Consider the following 19,474-nt stretch of genomic DNA (forward strand, 5'->3'; position numbering starts at 1 on the left):
GATTAGCTTGATGCTATTCCTGGAAATATTAATGTGTTTCTCCCACAGGCTCCTCCCATGTTCTACCGCATACCCATTCTGCTAATAACAATGCGTTTGCAAGTCATACCTTGTATTGCTAGGCATCTTGCAAGCATTTCGAAACATTTCAGTTCTTCTTTTCCCTTTTTTTGACTCTTGCTGCAGACGACTGAGTGACAAACATGAGGCTTCTTCCTTCTTCTTCTTTTGCAAGAAAGCATGAGGATTCATTACAAACAATTTATTTTTGTGTTTCTCCCCGGAGTTTCTTGTGAGCTGCATCTGACTGACTCCAACCTATGTGTACACCATTGTACTGTAACAACAAATCTTCTTGTCAGGTAGTTGAAGGATCAGTAGTTGGGCATGCGGTTGTGCAGCCTAACGACCCAAGTTCAATTCCTAGAATTGACAGGTGATGCACAGGGGTTTTCCCCCGTTTATTGAGGATCAAGTTTGGTGTGTGGTGAAACCACTCATCAAGAAATATCTTGATACTCATTTAAAAAAAATCTGAGGATCATGTTTATCTTGGTATTCATACTAAAATGGTCGTATGCATCCCTAGTTGGTGCAGAGGCCGGGAAGAGAAATTCTCTCCCATTTTAAAGGAGTCATGCGGGCGACTGGGGTGACTGGGGCGACTCCCAGGGTGACTCCTAGGGCGATTCCCCGGGGGACTGCGGAAGCCGCCGCCGCGCCGTGCCCTCCCGTGGCGGCTGCGCGGGCGGGTATCGGTGGCCGTTTTTGGGCTCTATTGGATGCGGAAGACGAGGATGACGCCGGAGACAACGAGGACTCAGAAGGTTCGCCGCACTCGCCTACGCCTTCGGATTTGATTTGCGATCTATTTCATGCAGGCTATGATGAAGATGATGTGGCCAAGACCGTAGACACGGTAGTGCCGGTGGAGGATCCGGCGCGGGTGGGGCTTGATCCGGACGAGAGGAAGGAATTGGTGCGACGTGTCGTTCATCGGAGAAATGCGGCATCGGCGGTCAGGCCATGGAAGGTCCCTTTACCTAAGGTTCGCCTTCCAAATCTTACTCTTTTCGACAAGATTAGGCCGGATTCGTGGATTACTATTAAGAAACGAAAGAACGGGAAGCTGAGGGGCGAGCGGCCGGCGGCGGCGGCGGCCATGGCGTCCGCAGTGCCCTCCCAGATCGCTGAGATGCGATCGGCTCGTTTGAATTACTTGGTGGGCTGCGATGGGCCGACTTTGTGTCGGTCGGGGATGCGAGGAGATGGGCCTGGGATGGCTGGGTATGTGGCCCAGGTTGGACCGGACCTGAGTCTCTCACGTAGCGATCCCCCATGCACGTACGCAACGATCTCTCTTTCTCCCGTTACCGCGCCGTCGGCTGCTATCGCTAGGGTTCCTAGGCGTGGGACTCCGGGCTTCCCAGCGTGCGGTTCGGGTCGGGCGAAGAGGATCTCACCTCTCAAGGTTATGGCTGGCCGCGGGGCGGCAGCGCCGCCGGCCAAAAAAACCACCGCGGCGGCTCCTTCAGGTCGGGATGGGGCTGCGCTGCCGACGGCTGCGGCTGCCGGACGTGGGGCACCGGTGCCCACAGGCCAGAGGCAGCCGGCGGGTGATGGCGCGGCGCCGGCCTTCCCTGGTCGCGGCGCTGGTACCCAGCGGCCAGGGTATTTGCAGCAGCTGCCTTCGGCCGGTCGGGGCGGGCAGCGTCCTCTGGCGCCAGGCGTGGTTGCCGTGCAGACGGCTGCGGGTCGGGGCGGGACTCGGCCCCCGGCACCGGGCACGGCGCCCGTTGCGCAGCCGGCTGCGGGTCGGGGCGGGACTCGGCCCTCGGCGCCGGGCGCGGCGCCACCGGGTCGGGGTGGTGCAGTTACAGGAGCTACGCCAACTATCGGCAACCAGCCTCGTGCCAAGCCTCCGCCGCACTACGTCGCGCGGCCCGCTCAGGATCGGTCGGGATCGGTGCAAACGAGACAGAGTTCCAACACTACAGAGTCCTATGATCCGCCCCGAGGTCAGTGGGGGGATGATGGTTCTGACGCGTATGGAGATGGACAGCATCGTGGGTCTTCATCCACGGGTGGCGGCCGTGGCTATGCCTGGCAGAGTGACGGGTCTGCTGAGAGACCGTTTCTCGGCCCGACAGGTGGTTTCGTCGAGGGGGCTTCCGGCCCGGATCACCGTCAGAGAGGAGGCTTTTGTGGCCATCGTGGTGGTCGGGGTGGGGGCCGTGGGAGATTCCGCCGACCGCCCCCGCCCAAGGCAGTTGTTCCCGCGGCGCCCACAACAGAGGTTGACCATACTCCCACCGAGTCCCAGGCGATGGAGGTGACGAACGCCGTGGATACGGTCGAGGTTCCTGAGGCTGGGACAGTAGACGAGGCTACTGAAAGGGCGTCCAAATATGCACGAAAGAAGGAACGGATGCTTTGTTACCGCTGCGGTGAGAAGGGTCACTTCATTGCTGAATGTGTGGCCCAGCTGTGCGAGACGTGTGGCAAGACTGTACATGACTCCGGGGAGTGCCCGTTGATGCGTGACCTGCCTCCGACGTTGAATATTTATGGAGTCTATTGTGCTGAGCTCATGTTTTTTGAGTCCCCGGTGGCGAGAGAGGTCCCGGAGGATACCCTGAGCTTGACTTCCGGGATTGTGAAAGCAACCCAGGGCGAGGTGACTGAGGCACAGATTGTGAGGAGGCTTCAGGAGTTGGCTCCCGGGGATTTTCGATGGGAATTGGTGCTTATCGAGGACAGGTCTTTTAAGGTTGAGTTCCCAACTGTGGAGGATTTGCAGCGATTGTTGAGCTTTGGCTTGTGTCGGGTTCCCGGTACTACGTGTATCCTAGAGTTCCATGAGTGGAAGCAGGTTGAGCCTAAGGGGAAGCCGCTTATGCAGGTCTGGTTGCGGTTTATAGGGGCTCCTTCTAAGCCTCGGCAGGACACTTGAGTGGTGGCTAGTATGGGCATCATGGTGGGGAAGACAGAAAAAGTGGATATGGCTTTCACACGTGCCCATGGAGTGGCCCGGATATTAGTGAGTGTTCTGGATATTGAGTTCGTGCCCGATAAGGTTAACTGGACTTACAGGGGAGTGGTGTTCCCGCTAGACATCGAGTTTGAGGACACGGATTTATTTGATGATTCGGTTAATGGTAACGATGTTGACATGCAAGACAGTGATGGCAATGCCGGGGCCAAGGGGGCACCGTCTGATGAGCCCACACGCGAGGGGTCTAATGGTTCTTCTCAGTTGCCCGGGGATGGGACCGGGGTTGAGCATGCCGCTTCCCCAGCGGTGCCCATGACTACTCTGCGTTTTAGGTCCTTTGAGCCAGCCTCGGCACCTCCCAGACTATGGAGTGACCGGGTAGATTCTGATGATTGTCTTGAGCACACGCTCCCCTCGTTGGAGTTCGAGGGGGATGATGGTTTGTTTGCTGGATGGTCGGCCAGGTCAATGGTCGGAGCTACGGAGAGGAGTCCGGAGGGAGCTTCTCTTGGCCAGGTCAATGTGGACGCGACTCCGGTGTCGGCGTATACGGGCACGGTGGGTCGTGGGGGAGGAGCTTCGGGGCAGGCGGCCTCGCCTTCTCCCCACCCCACCTCGCTCTTGGCGGCGCCGGTCACGCCGGCCCCGTGTGGGTCGGCCGGCACGAGGAGCGGGAGCCCGAGGCAGGCGGCCTCAGCTCCGGCTTCACCGGCGGTGGCGGTAACCACCGCGGCAGCAGCGGCGCTGGGGGGGTGCTCGGGCAGGAGGCTTTGGCTCCCCCTTCGCCCTCGACGATCAGGAGGACCATCTCTCCCGCGCCGATGGCTCATTCGTCTGAGCCAGCGGTTGAGGTCGGAGGAGGGTGCGGGCAGGCGGCCCCCGTCATCTCCTCTTCGCTCCTACCCATGACCAGGGTCCCTAGTGTGGGACTCCCGTCTAAGGGGATCGGGAGCCCACAGATGCCTTCTCTGGTAACCCCGGTAGAGCCTGGGAGGGACTCTGTGCCAGGTGTTACTAGGGAGGAGGTTGTCGCGTTTGGCGGGATCCCGGACCCTAGCGTCGAGGGGAGACGGATGAGTGCTCGCATCCTCGACATACCCGAGGTAGATGATATGCAGCAGCGGTGCGCTATGAGGGCGGCCAAGCTTCAGGAGGCTGCTTTGTCTTCCGGTATGTCTGTCAACCTATCTAATTCCTTATTGCATTTTTCTAATGAGGAGATTATAAATAATGCAAACCAATTAGGAGTTTCACTAGGGGCTACGGATAGTGAGATTTCCAATTCGGTGAATGAGTTATTAGATTTGGAGGCGGGATGTGCCTTAGAGACTATTCGTAACCTTGCGGCCGTTAATCCAATGAAGATGATGAGATTGATGCGTTAGGGGTCAGAGTGCTAGGTAATCTATGTGCGGATTTAGCACCACCCAATCATGACTCTGACGAAGATGATGTACCCCTAGAGATTGATGATGGTAATATTTATGAACCCGGTGATGTGGACCGGGCGACAGCACCTAGTAAACCTAAGCGTAAGTGGAATCGGAAAATCTATCCCGCTTCCGCAGTTCGTAGGAGTGCTAGGATTCGTACCACTAAAAAATTCCATGATGAATTATGAGAGGAATTTTTTGAAATAGCAGAGGTCTGAAGGACTTGGCTAAAAGAAGATTCCTTGCTGAGGCAGCTTTAGAGCAGAGGTTAGATTTTGTTGCTCTATCGGAGACGGGTAGAGATAACTTTGCACCCCAATTTCTCTCTTCTTTGGTGGGTGGTATTGATTTTGATTGGCATTGCCTCCCTCCGCGAGGAAGGTCGGGTGGTATCTTACTGGGTGTGAGATGCGATTCGCTTGAAGTCCAAAGTGTAGTGATGGGCGACTTCGCGGTGAAGTTTCGAGTCAGGTCTAGGATAGATGGTTTTAACTGGGCTTTGGTGGCGGTGTATGGTGCCGCACAGCCCGAGCTTAAAGCGGAGTTTTTGGCGGACCTGGTTCGTATCTGTGGGTCAGAACAGCTTCCAATTTTAGTTGGGGGTGATTTCAATATCATCAGGAGGAGAGAGGAGAAGAACAATGATAATTTTGACGGCAGATGGTCGTTCATGTTCAATACCATTATTGAAAGCTTGGATCTGAGAGAGATAGAGCTTTCGGGTAGAAAATTCACCTGGGCTAATGCTCTGCCACACCCAACCTATGAAAAACTTGATCGAGTGCTTGCGAGCGTGGAGTGGGAACAAAAGTTCCCTCTGGTGATGGTGCAAGCTCTTTCAAGGGGCATATCTGATCATACCCCATTGTTCGTGGACTCAGGTGAGCCGAACCATGTGGGTAACAAGAACACCTTCTCCTTCGAGATGTCATGGTTTGAATGTGAGGGGTTCTTGGATTTGATTGCTCGGGAGTGGGATAGAGGTCTTGGAGGCAAGACTGCGTTAGAGCGTTGGCAGAATAAAATTAGGCATTTAAGGAGTTTCTTACGGGGCTGGGCAATGAACCTCAGTGGTGTGTATAAGATGGAAAAGGATAGACTCCTTGCTCTTATACAGGCCCTGGACATACAGGCCGAATCCAATATCCTAACGCTAACTGAGCTTCAGGCTAAAAATGAAGCAGAGACGAGGTTGAAAGAACTGCTCCGTGAAGAAGAATTGAAGTGGGCTTTGCGTGCTAAAGTCTGCAAAGTAGTCCAAGGGGACGCGAATACTCAGTTCTTCCACTTGATAGCCAATGGCAAGCACAGAAAGAAACGTATCTTTCAGCTTGAGCAAGACGAGGGTACCATTTTAGGCCAGGACAACCTAAAAACATATATTACCGACTATTATAAGCAGTTGTTTGGACCTCCGAAGGATAATTGTGTGTCCCTCGATGAGTCCAGGACTGAGGATGTGCCTCAGCTATCGGCTGCCGATAATGATATTCTGGTTGCCCCGTTCTCGGAGAAGGAGGTGTTTGATGCTATTGCACAGATGAAAAACAATAAGGCTCCCGGACCTGATGGATTCCCGGCAGAGTTCTATAAAAAGTGCTGGCACATTATTAAGGGGGATTTACTACCTATGTTCCATGATCTGTTCTCTGGCCAGCTTCAATTATTTCACTTGAATTTTGGGACTATCACACTGCTTCCCAAGAAGACGATGCGGTGAGAATTGAGCAATTCAGGCCGATCTGTCTCCTCAATGTTAGTTTTAAAATTTTCACCAAGGTCGGGACAAACAGACTCACACAGATTGCGCATTCTGTGGTGCAACAGTCTCAAACTGCTTTCATGCCGGACAGAAATATCCTTGAAGGGGTGGTCGTCCTGCATGAAACACTCCATGAAATCCATTCCAAAAAATTAGATGGAGTAATTTTTAAGGTGGATTTCGAGAAAGCGTACGATAAGGTCAAATGGCCATTCCTCCAACAGTCATTGCGTATGAAAGGTTTTGATGAAGCCTGGCGCCGACAGGTTGAATCATTTACGCAAAAAGGTAGTGTGGGAATTAAAGTTAATGATGACATAGGTCATTACTTCCAGACACATAAAGGCCTAAGACAAGGAGATCCGATGTCCCCTATCTTGTTTAACATTGTGGTGGATATGTTAGCAATTTTGATAGGAAGGGCTAAGGAAAATGGTCAAGTAGGTGGATTGGTACCTCATCTAATTGATGGAGGTGTATCCATCCTTCAGTACGCTGATGATACAATCATCTTTATGGAGCATGACTTGGCCAAGGCGAGAAATATGAAGTTGGTGTTATGCCTATTTGAACAATTGACCGGGTTAAAGATTAACTTTCATAAGAGCGAGCTGTTCTGCTTTGGTAGGGCCAAAGATGAACAGGAGGCTTATAGGCAATTGTTTGGGTGTGAGTTGGGTGAGTTACCCTTCTCTTACTTGGGGATTCCAATCCACCATCGTAGGCTGACTAACAGAGAGTGGAAGTGTATTGAGGATCGGTTCGAGAAAAAAATGAGTTGTTGGAAGGGTAAACTCATGTCATACGGAGGCCGATTAATCCTGATTAACTCGGTGCTCACGAGTATGCCAATGTTTCTCCTATCGTTCTTTGAGGTCCCAGTTGGTGTTAGGAAGAGACTGGACTTCTATCGATCGCGTTTCTTTTGGCAGGGTGATGAGCTTAAAAGAAAATATCGGCTTGCTAAATGGGATATCATCTGCAGACCGAAAGACCAAGGGGGTCTAGGTATTGAGAATCTAGAGGTTAAGAATAAATGCCTTCTTAGCAAGTGGCTGTGGAAGCTCTCATTGGAGAATGATGCTATGTGGGCTCAAATCCTACGCAGCAAGTACCTCCAGACGAAAACTTTGTCCCAGGTTACTGTCAGGCCGACCGATTCGCCTTTCTGAAAAGGCTTGATGAAAGTCAAACAGTCATTGTTTAATAGGACGAAGTTTGTCATTGGAAACGGCACGAGTACACGTTTCTGGGAGGATACTTGGCTTGGCGAGACACCCTTGGCCATCCAATATCCGTCTTTATACCGTATTGCTCAACGACGTGAGGTGTTCGTTGCATCGGTCTTTCAATCTAGCCCCCTTAATATTCAGTTCCGACGAACGCTAGCGGGCAATCGTTGGGAAGAATGGCTCCATCTAGTCAGGAGACTGATGGAAGTCCAACTTTCACAACAACCCGATGAATTACGCTGGAAACTGACTAAGTCTGGAGTATTTACGGTTAAATCAATGTATATTGATGTTATTAATTCAAACTCCATTCCTACGTCCAAGCATGTTTGGGATGTCAAAGTTCCTTTGAAAATAAAAGTGTTTATGTTGTTTGTCCATAAACAAGTTATTTTAACTAAGGATAACCTCATAAAGCGTAATTGGATAGGACCTACTAGGTGTAGTTTCTGTCATCGGGATGAGACTATCAAACATCTCTTTTTTGATTGCCCGTTAGCCAAGGTACTTTGGCAGACGGTCCACATTGCTTTTAGTATCAATCCACCGAATTCTGTTTATGCGTTATTTGGGACATGGCTTAATGGGATTGAGCCTAACTTAGCGAGACATATTCGGGTTGGAGTTTGTGCTTTGCTGTGGACTATCTGGACTTGCAGAAATGATTTGGTTTTTAACAGAATATCATGTATACATTTTTTGCAGGTCATATTCCGTACTACGGCACTGATCCGTTCATGGTCGCTACTCACCCAGACGGAGGCCAGGGAGCATTTGGTTACTGGGTCTTTCCGCTGGGAGATGGTAGCTCGGGATATATTCAACCGGTTTGGATGGCGGTCATGTAATAGGATAGGCATTTAGATTTCCTATCTATTTTTTTAGCCAGCCGGTTGTGGCGTCTTTCCTCGGCTAGTTGGTGTTTCTAGCCCCTATTGGCTCTGTGTGAGCTGTCTGTGCTTTTTATTATTTGTGGAGACCTTTGGAACCATGTTGACACTACTTTATTTGGTTAATAAGATGGCCGTATGCATCTTTCTGATGCAGAGGCCGGGAATCACCCCTTTTCCAAAAAAAAAAAAGTTGAAACTTAACAGAGCGAAGAATTTTTCTTCCGCACAACTGCAATATCAGACCGGTGATGAGATTGTTCCAATTCATACAATGCGCATAACAATGCAGTAATAATCTGAGCGCGTGTCTGCTCCTTCCTTGAGTGGAGCCTTTGGGAGCATGACAAGAACTATCCTGATACAACTACTACAGACTAGAGCAGATTTATTCACCTGTTCTGTTGTCCACAACTAATCATCACCAGAATAACTCTTCCATGGAATCAATGATAGCTAGTAGTATTCCAGTGAACACTTGTTGTAATCATGCAGGCAGGCACACACTGACTGATTACGTGCTGGATCATCAGAGAGAGTGTGGATATGTATGCGTCGGCGAGCATCTTGCCAAGCCGGACCTGGGCCTGGGCCTGTGTGATGAGGTGCCCTCTGCTGACGGAGACAAGAAGATGCACACCGTGGGCAGCAGAGGCCCAATGGGTCGAAGCCTGACTATAACTGAGGTGCTTAATTACGCCACTGGATGGGGCATAAGTAAAAATTGTTGCTTCATCTCCTGTAACTGCTCAGTGTTCAGCTTTTTTGACTGTGCGTATGTGTGGGGAGTTCTCAATGTTTTGGTACTAACTGACGCCAAGCAGCAGATTGCCGGTGCCAACTTGCTTAGTGTTGATCTCATGTTTACAGAAGTTGGAATTCGGACAGGCTTTCGAGACCATGCCTTGTGCAGAGGAACACGGATGTATCACGTATGCCAGAATTCTGATGCCACCGTCTTTTGTTTTGATGCTGCGCATCCGTAAAGACCATGAACAAGAACGAGTCGGTGTTTCAGGTAACCACAGCCTTGTACTTATTGATATCGCAGATCCGTAGAGACCATTCATATTGATATTGTTTCAGGTAAAAACAATATTCTGACCAACCTTATAATCAACTTGATGGAAGCAAAATCAACTGAGCCTCATGCGTGCTCTGTTTTCCTGCATAAATAAAAATAAATACTGAAATCGCGTAAACAACACTGCCACTTAATCTGAAGCAAGCCACGAAAGAAACGGTTGGGCACATGAGGTTCCGCGGATGATAACATGGATTGCTCACGCGATGGTTCGGCGTACCTGCAGGTCCAGGTCGGAATCTCTGAAATCCTCCACAGCGGCTTGATTTGAAATTCCAAACGTACCTCTGGTCACACACAGGCAACAGCTTGCATTGGATAGAGACAGATATGTGTACACGGATCGAGTTGTGCCCTGCTGAAAACAAAGGTGTGGGCCTTCACCGACGTATGGGCCATTATGTCACGGTAAGGCCACACACAAGCGCCCTGCAACAGAGAAGCGATTTTTAGTCCCACATGGCTTAGCTGACCGTAAGCACCCCAATTCATAAGCGCACCAGGCTGTTTAGGAGGCGTGCCAACAAGAGAGCACATCCACCCCAACCTGTGCGGTCTGCACATCCAGCAAACCCAATTGGAAATTGAATCAATAGATCTTGTAGCGTATGACATGTACGCCTGGTAAATATATTTTTCTTAAACAATTCCTTTTATGTCGTACACCTGGTAAATAATTCCTTTATTTCATTTCTCATAAACTGGTATTTTAAACCTCAAACATTATTTGGTATCTACTAGGTAAATGACCATTCTTTGCAATGCGGAATACATATTCTAATGGTTCAACATAAATCATGTTGAATATATGTGGTTAGGAACCTTACGCGCATCACGGTAGATCACGTTTTCCTCAACCCTCGCACCCAACCTGTCCGTCTCCTTAACCTAGCCGGCCACCGAGGCTTGTTATTTCTATGCCTCCCATCGGCTGCACCGCCGGCCTGCCTCGTCCTCTGTTGCCTAGCCATGGAGGTGTGGTGGATCCCAGCCTTTGTCAACTGGAGGGCTTCAGTTTTTGATGTTTTTATTAGTTTTGTTAGGGTTTGTGTCTTACTCAGAGAGACGAGACGACGGTGGCTCTCTGGAGTTAGAATAAGATTCTCCTCGACTAGCCCCCGCTCTAGCAGTCCTTCTAGCATCGTTGGTGGGTGTGTGTGGAGGTTTGTCTTCCTCCGAATCTCATAGGTTTCGATCGGCATTTGTCTTCGGTGGATCCACGTGGATCGGGTCTTCTTTCCTCAGCGACTGTGTGTCTATAGGTTGGATCCTTCCGATCTATCTTTCTCTTCATCGACGACGATTGCTACCGGTGCGCTGGTCCTATAGGCCTTTGGCATAATGACTTTCCGACTGTCTACTACAACAATATTTTCCCAGCTCCGGTGAGGGAGCGTTGATGATGGCGGCACGCCTTCGGCTTGCTCTAGTGCATGTAATCGTCGCTAGGTCGTCTACATACCTGGATGTATTTTTTACTTCTGGTGTTCTTTTACCATCTTGACAGTTGATGAATAGATTGGGCTTCTAGTCCATGGTATTGCATGGATGCAGCAAATAATGCACTAGCTGTAGATGGAACTACACCTATATAAGTGCAGGTAGATAGATTATTAAAATAATCTGCAGACAGCGAAAGATAGATTAATTATCAACTGGACATGTCAAGGAGCGGCGCATTATTTCTACCGTCGTCTCATCCGAGAGCAACATAGTGGCGATCATGACAAGGTTTGGCGGTGGTTTTCCTCTTTGAAACGAGTATTTAACCAAAAACTACCACAATTCGTGAATCCGTGCCTACAAACTACCACATTACGAATTTATGCGGAAAACTACCATTTTTTCCCTAATCCCTCGCTAAAAACTACCAAGTATGAAAAATGGTCGATTAAACCTGATTATGACAAGCTAGGCCCACCCGTCCGGGCTGAAATAGTCAACACCGTTACTTTGACCGTCAACCTAAGGGGCCCACATGTCAGTTCCATCTCCTACAACTCCTACGTCTGAAATTCCCCACCAAGCACCAAGCCTGGGCACGGCTGCGGCCATGGCTAGCCAGCATGGCGGGCAGCTTGGCAAGCAGTGAGGCAGCCAGCCAGACTGGCAGCGCGTAGGCTAGCTCGCGCGGCAGTGGCCATGGCCAGCTCAAGGAGTCTGTGTGCGGCAGCGACATCGACTCCGGCGGCGGGGGGACAACCGGATCCAGAGCACAGGGAGGCGGGGGACGTCGAGGGCGAGGCAGGAGCCCACCGCCCGCAGCACGGCCGTACGCCGACGAATCGATCAGCCCCGGCCATCAGCAGGTCAACGCCGCCGCTCTCGAGTTTGTCTCTCGTCGAATCGCACCGACGCCTCCCGTCGCATCTGCCCTGGCTAGCAGCAGGTTAACGCCGCGGCCTTGCCAGAGCAGGCAGGGACGTGCGCAGACGGGGGACTCGGCCTCACCGGAGCGGGCAGTGGCGCCGGGCCTCGGCCTCGCAAGAGCGGGCGGGGATGCGGGCACGCGGGGCTCGGCCTCGCCGGAGCGGGTAGGAGCACGGGCACAAGGGGCATCGGCCTTGCCGGAGCGGGCAGGGGCTCGCGTGGGGGGCTCGGCCTCGCCGGAGCATGCTGGGAGGCCTCGGGTGCAGAGGATGGCCACCGGAGCTCGCAGGCGACGGAATCCCTTATCTAAATCCTCCATGGGGAATTCCAGAGGAAGGGGATAGAACTGACATGTGGGCCCCACATGTTAACAGTCAAAGTTAACGGTGCTGACTTTTCAGTCCTGGCGGATGGGCCCAGTCTGTCATAAGCGCGTTTAAAACGGACGAATCGGTCGATTTACAGACATGGTAGTTTTTAGTCATAGATTAGCAAAAAAATGGTAGTTTTCGGCACAAATTTGTAAAGTGGTAGTTTGTGGGCACGGATTCATGAATTGTGGTAGTTTTTGGTTAAATACTGCTTTGAAAGAGACCCGGAGAAGAATTCCGGCTTTTGCTTAATCTCTGTCTCCGTCTCACATGGTTTCTCTTGTGGCAGCCGCGATTAAATTCTCAATAGTATAGCCTCGCATCGAGACAAGGTGCACTGGCCCTCGCATGGCAAAAATTTATTTATGCATGCTAGTTTCTGATGGTCACGAAGACATCGGTGACAACGCCAGCGTACTTTCCAACCAAAGGTGCACCCATCCAAACTAGCATGCATAAACAAAATTTTGCCGTGCGTAAAATTACATATATTAATTTAACCAGTGACACACAAATGCTCTAAATAAACCGGCGTAAGCCTAGAGCCCTAGACATATATGAGCAAGAGTGTATATTCTTAAAGCATATGAGCAACTACCCTTGATTAACGACATATGCTAGGAAGCCGCCCTGGAGGTTTTGTGTGACAGGGAGGGAGTAGTTATGACGTTATCATGTTATCTTATACTATATGTTTCTGAACTTCCTTGCTCATCTAACTAATAATGCTTGAACAGCTGCTTATCAGACAACATCCATAAAAAGAAATATGCTACTGATGGTGATGACAATAAGTTCATTTTAAGACCATCCAGCTTTATCATCTTGCACTGGCTGCTGCCGTTTTTCACCATTATATCATACTTCATCCATAAAAAGAATATGCTACTGATGGAGTACTATATTTATTTTTCCCGATGACCATAGATCTGATCTACACCATACCTCATTGTGCAGTTGCAGAAAGAATGCCTACGCAACCGGGAAGTAGTTACAGAGTTCAGCAAACAATTGCTGGTGTTTGCACACGAAGCAGAATTCAAGTCAGCTCAGACATGCTCTAGCAATAATATTACTTTTAGTTTACTTATGTGCTCCTGCAGCCATCGTTAAAACTGATATTTGTTTGGTGCTCTAAACTCTAGAGGGAGAAGTTAGTGTGCCAAGAAAAAAAATCTCAAGTAGAGAATTGAGTTTTCGTTTTTTTTTTGACCGGAACTGGCAGGAGCTCTGCCTATTTCATGATAGGAGGGGGAAAACTGTACAAAGTTTCTAAGCAATAGAAACAGGATGAAGGGGGGGAAGCAGAGAGTAACATTAGAGTGGGCTGCTAAACAGCCCCACTACTCAAAATGACCTACTCCTCCCATGCCTCCGAAAGGAGGCTAATGTCATCTCTAGCTCTAACAAGGACATCCGTTGACGGTTGCGCTGAATCCTTAAAGATCCTTCTGTTTCTCTCGAGCCAAATATTCCAAGCGATGTAAACTGCCGCCGTGCATTCGTCCACTTGGCGTCCTTTTTTCTTTAACTTTGTCACTCTGTTCCACCAAGCTGAGATAGATGAAGCGTGCCGAGCAGCTTGGGATGCAAGCGGGAAGAAGGAGCTGGTCTTGAACCAAATTTCTTTGGCAAAAGGGCAGTCAAGAATCAAGTGATGTGCGGATTCCAGCACTTGATCGCAACCAGCACACAAGTCATTGTGATCCTAGTTTCTCGCTTGTAGTCGATCACCGGTCCAAAGTCTATTCTGAAGGAGGGTCCAGATGAAGAACTTTACTTTCTTTTCAGCTGTAATCTTCCAGACCTGCTGCAGGTGTGGTTGTGGGATACGCGTCAAGAACTGAACTTGGTAAGCCGATTTAGCTGTGTATTGTCCGCTAGCCGTTAGCTTCCAAGAGATTGTGTCAGGTCTAGAGAGCAAGGACACATCCTGTAATTTCCTCCAGAGGCTAATAAAAGAGTTCATCAGCCCAGCAGAGTTGATATTCTGTAGTCCTCTCATCCATGCGTCTCCATCAAGAGCCTGACTGACAGTGAGCCCTTTGGACCTTGCCATCCGAAAAAGGTCAGGAGCCCAATCTTTTGGAGCTTGGCCCTCTAACCATCTATGACTCCAGAATTTCACTAAACGGCCATCTCCCAGAGAAATCGAAGTGCATGCCGCAAAAAGATTAAGGTCAGGTTGATTGCAAGGCACCGGGGTCCCTTTCCATGGCCTGTCCGAGCTATCCCATTCATACCAAGGCCATCGAAGCCGAAGAGCCCGGCCAAAAGCATCGATATCCTTGATGCCCAGGCCACCCACGCTTAAAGGTGCCCACGTTTTCGTTTGGCCCTCGGAATTTTATTGGCATAATTCTTTCTGGTTATGCGATCTTTGGTTTTCTATTTGTCCTCGAGCAGTATCCAACACACACAGAAAAACTAAGTTATATAGAAAAACAAAAATATGAAACCGATCAATTACCAGGTCTGTGTGCCGGGCCTCCAATATAGTACGTCATAGAAGTGACAGATAGAAAACAATGTCTTGCTTATTCTTGCTGAACCAGTCTTCACAGCAGATGCTGTTCCTTGTCCTATCTGCACGTTAGAAAATGATGCAGGCCCCAAGGATTGAACATCATTTGGTTGGAGTCATCTGTGATGTTGGTACAAGCAATTGTTTGCATATGGAAGTTCAGGATAAATCAAACTTAATTAGGAAAATAGTGATGTATAGTTGCAAATAAAGCTCAGCTCTTGCATTCCTTGATATTATCAGTCAATATACAGCTCAGCTCTTGGATTCCTTGATATTATCAGTCAATATACAGCTCAGCTCTTGGATTCCTTGATATTATTAGTCAATATACAGCTCAGCTCTTGGATTCCTTGATATTATCTCCATTTGCTTCCATCCTCTCTACCTTTACCAGCCTTGCCGTGCGTGGGACCTGCGCGCAGGGGGGGAACGGTGGAACGACCAGCAGTACCATTGCTCTTTCACCAATTTGGTCAAGATCAAATCCGGTGGTGTTGAGGTGCATGCCCTGGACTTGTTTTGCTGTTCTTCTTCTGAGAGCTGTACAAGCTAAGCTATTGTGGAACTAAGAAACAAAGCAAAATAAAAGGAGGACTGCGAGGAGGTAAGGCATGCTTTGCAGCTAGGAGCATAATGATTCCTGACTCCATAAGAGGATTGCAAGGCTGTTCGTGTTTTGTCAATGCTTAACGTTTCATCTTCTTTCATATGATGCAGTTTATAATTCCTCCGACCGTCAAGATCATGGCAGAGTCGCTGCTTCTCGCTCTGTTACGTGGTGTGGCCGGTAAGGCCACAGACACACTAGTCGAGACTATGACCCGCATGTGTGGCCTCAAGGACGACCGCCAAACTCTCGAGCGGCTTCTACTAGCCGTTGAGTGCAAGTTGGCCAATGCCGAGGAGAGGAGCGAGACAAATGGCTATGTGAAGAGCTGGATGAAGGAGCTCAAGTCCGTCGCCTACGAGGCGGACGACGTGCTCGACGATTTCCAATATGAGGCGCTCCGCCGACAGTCAAAGATTGGCAAGTCCACTACCCAAAAGGTACTCAGCTACGTCACCCGCCGCAGCCCGCTGCTCTTCCGTTTTGAAATGAGCAGGAAACTCAAGAACGTCCTCAAGAAGATCAATAAGTTGGTTAAGGAGATGAACACATTTGGCTTGGAGAGTTCTGTCCCTAGGGAGGAGCGGCAACATCCATGGCGGCAGACGCACTCAAAACTAGAAGAGACTACCCAGATCTTTGGAAGAGATGATGATAAGGAGGTGGTGGTGAAGTTCCTGCTGGACCAGCAGGATCAACGGAGGGTGCATGTGCTGCCGATCATTGGGATGGGAGGTCTTGGCAAGACGACTCTTGCTAAGATGGTCTATAATGACCAAGGGGTCCAGCAACATTTCCAGTTGAAGATGTGGCACTGCGTGTCCGACAACTTTGATGTCATGGCTCTTTTGAAATCCATCATTGAGTTGGCCGTAAGTGGAAGATGTGACATGCCTAACACGATTGAGCTGTTGCAAAAGAAACTTGAGCAAGTCATTGACCAAAGAAGGTTTATTCTCGTGCTTGATGATGTGTGGAATGAAGATGAGAGGAAGTGGGAGGATGTCCTGAAGCCTCTTTTGTGTTCTGTTGGTGGACCGGGAAGTGTAATAGTCGTGACAACTCGAAGCCAGAAAGTAGCCTCTATAATGCAGACCCTTGGACCACATAAGCTAGCATGTCTGAGTGAACAAGATTCATGGGAATTATTTGCGCAAAAAGCATATAGAAACAGTGTAGAGCAGGACCAATCAGAGTTGGTCAGCATTGGCAGACGTATTGTCAACAAATGCTGGGGGCTGCCTCTTGCTCTCAAGACAATGGGTGGATTGCTAAGTTCATATCAACAAGTACAAGAATGGAAGGCCATCGAAGAAAGTAATATTAGGGATAATGCTAGAGGGAAAGATGAGATCATGTCCATCCTTAAGTTGAGCTACACACACCTATCATCTGAAATGAAGCAATGTTTTGCATTCTTAGCAGTTTTTCCCAAGGACTATCAGATGGACAAGCACAATTTGATCCAACTATGGATAGCAAATGGTTTTATTCAAGAGAAGGGAACAATGGATTTGACACTAACAGGAGAATTCATTTTCAATGAGTTTGTTTGGAGGTCCTTCCTCCAGGATCAAAATGTAGTAGTGAAATATGATTACATGGTTGATAAACCAATGTATGAGATGATAGTATGTAAAATGCATGACTTAATGCATGATCTAGCAAAAGATGTCACAGATGAATGTGCAAGTGTAGAAGCACTGACTCCGCAGAAAGCATCGTTAAAATATGTTTGTCACCTGAAAATGCCAGAGGCTGAATTGGAAAAGATGAGTGGATTATGCAAAGGCAGAACATACCTCCGCACTTTGTTAGCTCCTTCAAAATTACACAAGGATTTTAAAGAGTTGGTACATGTATCGACATCACTGAGAGCACTGCATTGCTATCATTATCCAATTTCCATTTGCAAGGCCATAAATGCAAAAAGATTACGATATCTTGACCTCTCTTACTCTGACATTGCTAAGTTGCCAGATTCAATATGTGTGTTGTATAACTTGCAAACATTGAGGCTCATAGGTTGCCGAAAGCTGCAGCAGTTACCAAGAGACATGGCAAGACTGAGAAATCTCATCCACCTTTATCTTTATGGTTGTTATCATCTCAAAAGTATGTCTCCGAACTTTGGTCTACTGAACAACCTTCACATATTAACAACATTTGTTGTGGATACTAAGGATGGCCTTGGAATAGAGCAACTCAAAGGCTTGCAACACCTTAGCAATAGATTGGAGCTATTGAATTTGAACAAGATAAAGAGTGGGGGGAATGCAAAAGAAGCCAATCTCAGTCAGAAGCAAAATCTAAGTGAGTTATTTATTATTCTCTTGGGGCAAAGAAATAGATAATGCAGAAGAAGTGCTTCAGGGTTTAGAACCTCATAGTAATATCCAAAAGTTGGAGATACATGGATATGGTGGCCTAGAAATATCACAATGGATGAGAAAGCCTCAGATGTTTAGATGGTTGAAAAAACTCAAAATTTCTGACTGCCCAAGATGCAAGAGTGTACCTGTAGTATGGCTCTCAGAATCTCTAGAGATTTTGTCCTTACAAAGGATGGATAACCTGACAACATTATGTAGTAACCTTGATGTGGAAGGTGGAGGACGCAGTTCCTCTCTGCAAATTTTCCCTGGGTTGAAGAGGATGGAGTTGATTGACTTACCAATCCTAGAGATATGGGGAGAAAATAGTGTGGGAGAGCGTAGTGATAACCTGGTAACATTCCCGGTGCTTGACGAGCTAGAGATCAAATATTGCCCCAACCTTGCAAGCATTCCAGTGATCCCCTTTGTTACCGAGTTGCGAATAGTTGGGGTTCACAGGACTGCAGTCGCTTCAGTTTTTACGAGCATCCGTTTGGGCTCTTGGCCATTTCTCGTCAGCTTAACCGTTTGGTGTCCAGATGACATAGCCATGTTGCCTCTAGATCCCCAGCAAAGCCAAAGTGAGAGGCCTCTTGAAAAACTGAAGTATTTGAATCTAGAAGGCCCGAACAGCTTGGTCAGAAGCTCCGGATTGTCCAGTTCACACCTTATGATTTGGAAATACTTTCGGTTCGTGGAAGAGCTGACGATTAATGGATGCAGTAATGTTGTCCGCTGGCCAGCAGAGGAGCTCCAGTGCTTGGATCGCCTCCGCTCTCTGCGTATCGAAGAATGTGACAACCTGGAGGGTCGCAATTCATCATCTGAGGAGGAGACACTTCCGCAGTCCCTGGAGGTATTGAAGATTTCATACTGCCGAAGTCTGGCCATGCTGCCTTCGAACCTTGGAAATCTGGCCAAGCTGAAGAGTCTTAGTGTGTATCACTGCAGTGGCCTAAACGCGTTGCCTGATGAGATGTGTGGCCTCACTTCTCTCAGGGAATTGGAGATTTGGAGTTGTCCAGCTATAGAGGAATTCCCGCATGGACTCCTTGAGCGGTTGCCTAGCCTCGAGTTCTTACGCATATATTTTTGCCCGGAGTTGGCAAGACGATGCACAGAAGGTGGGGAGTATTTCCACTTGCTCTCCTCTGTCCCACGTAAGGAGATTGGTGATTGGTAGATTCTGAGGCGTCATGAAAATCCAAGCTGCTGCGAAGTAAACCGGTATACACAAGAGTGCCCTGGTAAATAATTAATCTCCCTTCTGTCTAAATAAATGTTTCTCACATCGAATTGGGTGGTAACATGCGAAGCTAAGGCGATGAATCGAATTTGGTGATAACATCGCAGGTGGGAATCTCAGCAAGCCCCCACCACATGAAGGAAGCAATGGTCACTCCGATTCCGCCCGCATCTTGTCGCTGTGCGCGCCGCAACGTGAGGGGCAGTTGTCTTGTCGTCCTCCTCGGCAGCTGCCCCTCTGCTGGCTGATGGAAGGATGCCTCCTCCGCCGCTGTGGGGCGATAACAGGCAACCGCCGGCTGACGGACACGAGCGGAAGGAGCAGCGGATGCGCGCCGTGGGCAGAGGAGGTCCTCTGGGATTAGAGGGGCCAATGGCCATTACTTTCTTTTGTGTCGGCCAGCAGTAGTAATATTTCATATACAAGCTCGTTGCTTTAATCTGTACAGCAGAAGCAGGTGTGCCTCTAGTATATTTCTACCACATGTCCACATGTAAGTAGTAGCTCTTGCCATTTTCTACCACATAACCAATTTCCCTGCGAATTTCAATGTGTTTGCAACTCATAAGCTTGTATTGTTAG

At 48.9% G+C, this 19,474-nt stretch overlaps 1 pseudogene; it reads left to right on the top strand.

Moving 5' to 3' along the window:
• The first annotated feature begins 2,326 nt into the window (after positions 1 to 2,326).
• On the top strand, positions 2,327 to 19,256 carry LOC123152759 (disease resistance protein RGA2-like; annotated as a pseudogene).
• The last annotated feature ends 218 nt before the right edge of the window (positions 19,257 to 19,474 follow it).

Source organism: Triticum aestivum, chromosome 7A (genome assembly GCF_018294505.1).
Source record: "Triticum aestivum cultivar Chinese Spring chromosome 7A, IWGSC CS RefSeq v2.1, whole genome shotgun sequence".
Lineage (NCBI taxonomy): Eukaryota > Viridiplantae > Streptophyta > Magnoliopsida > Poales > Poaceae > Triticum > Triticum aestivum.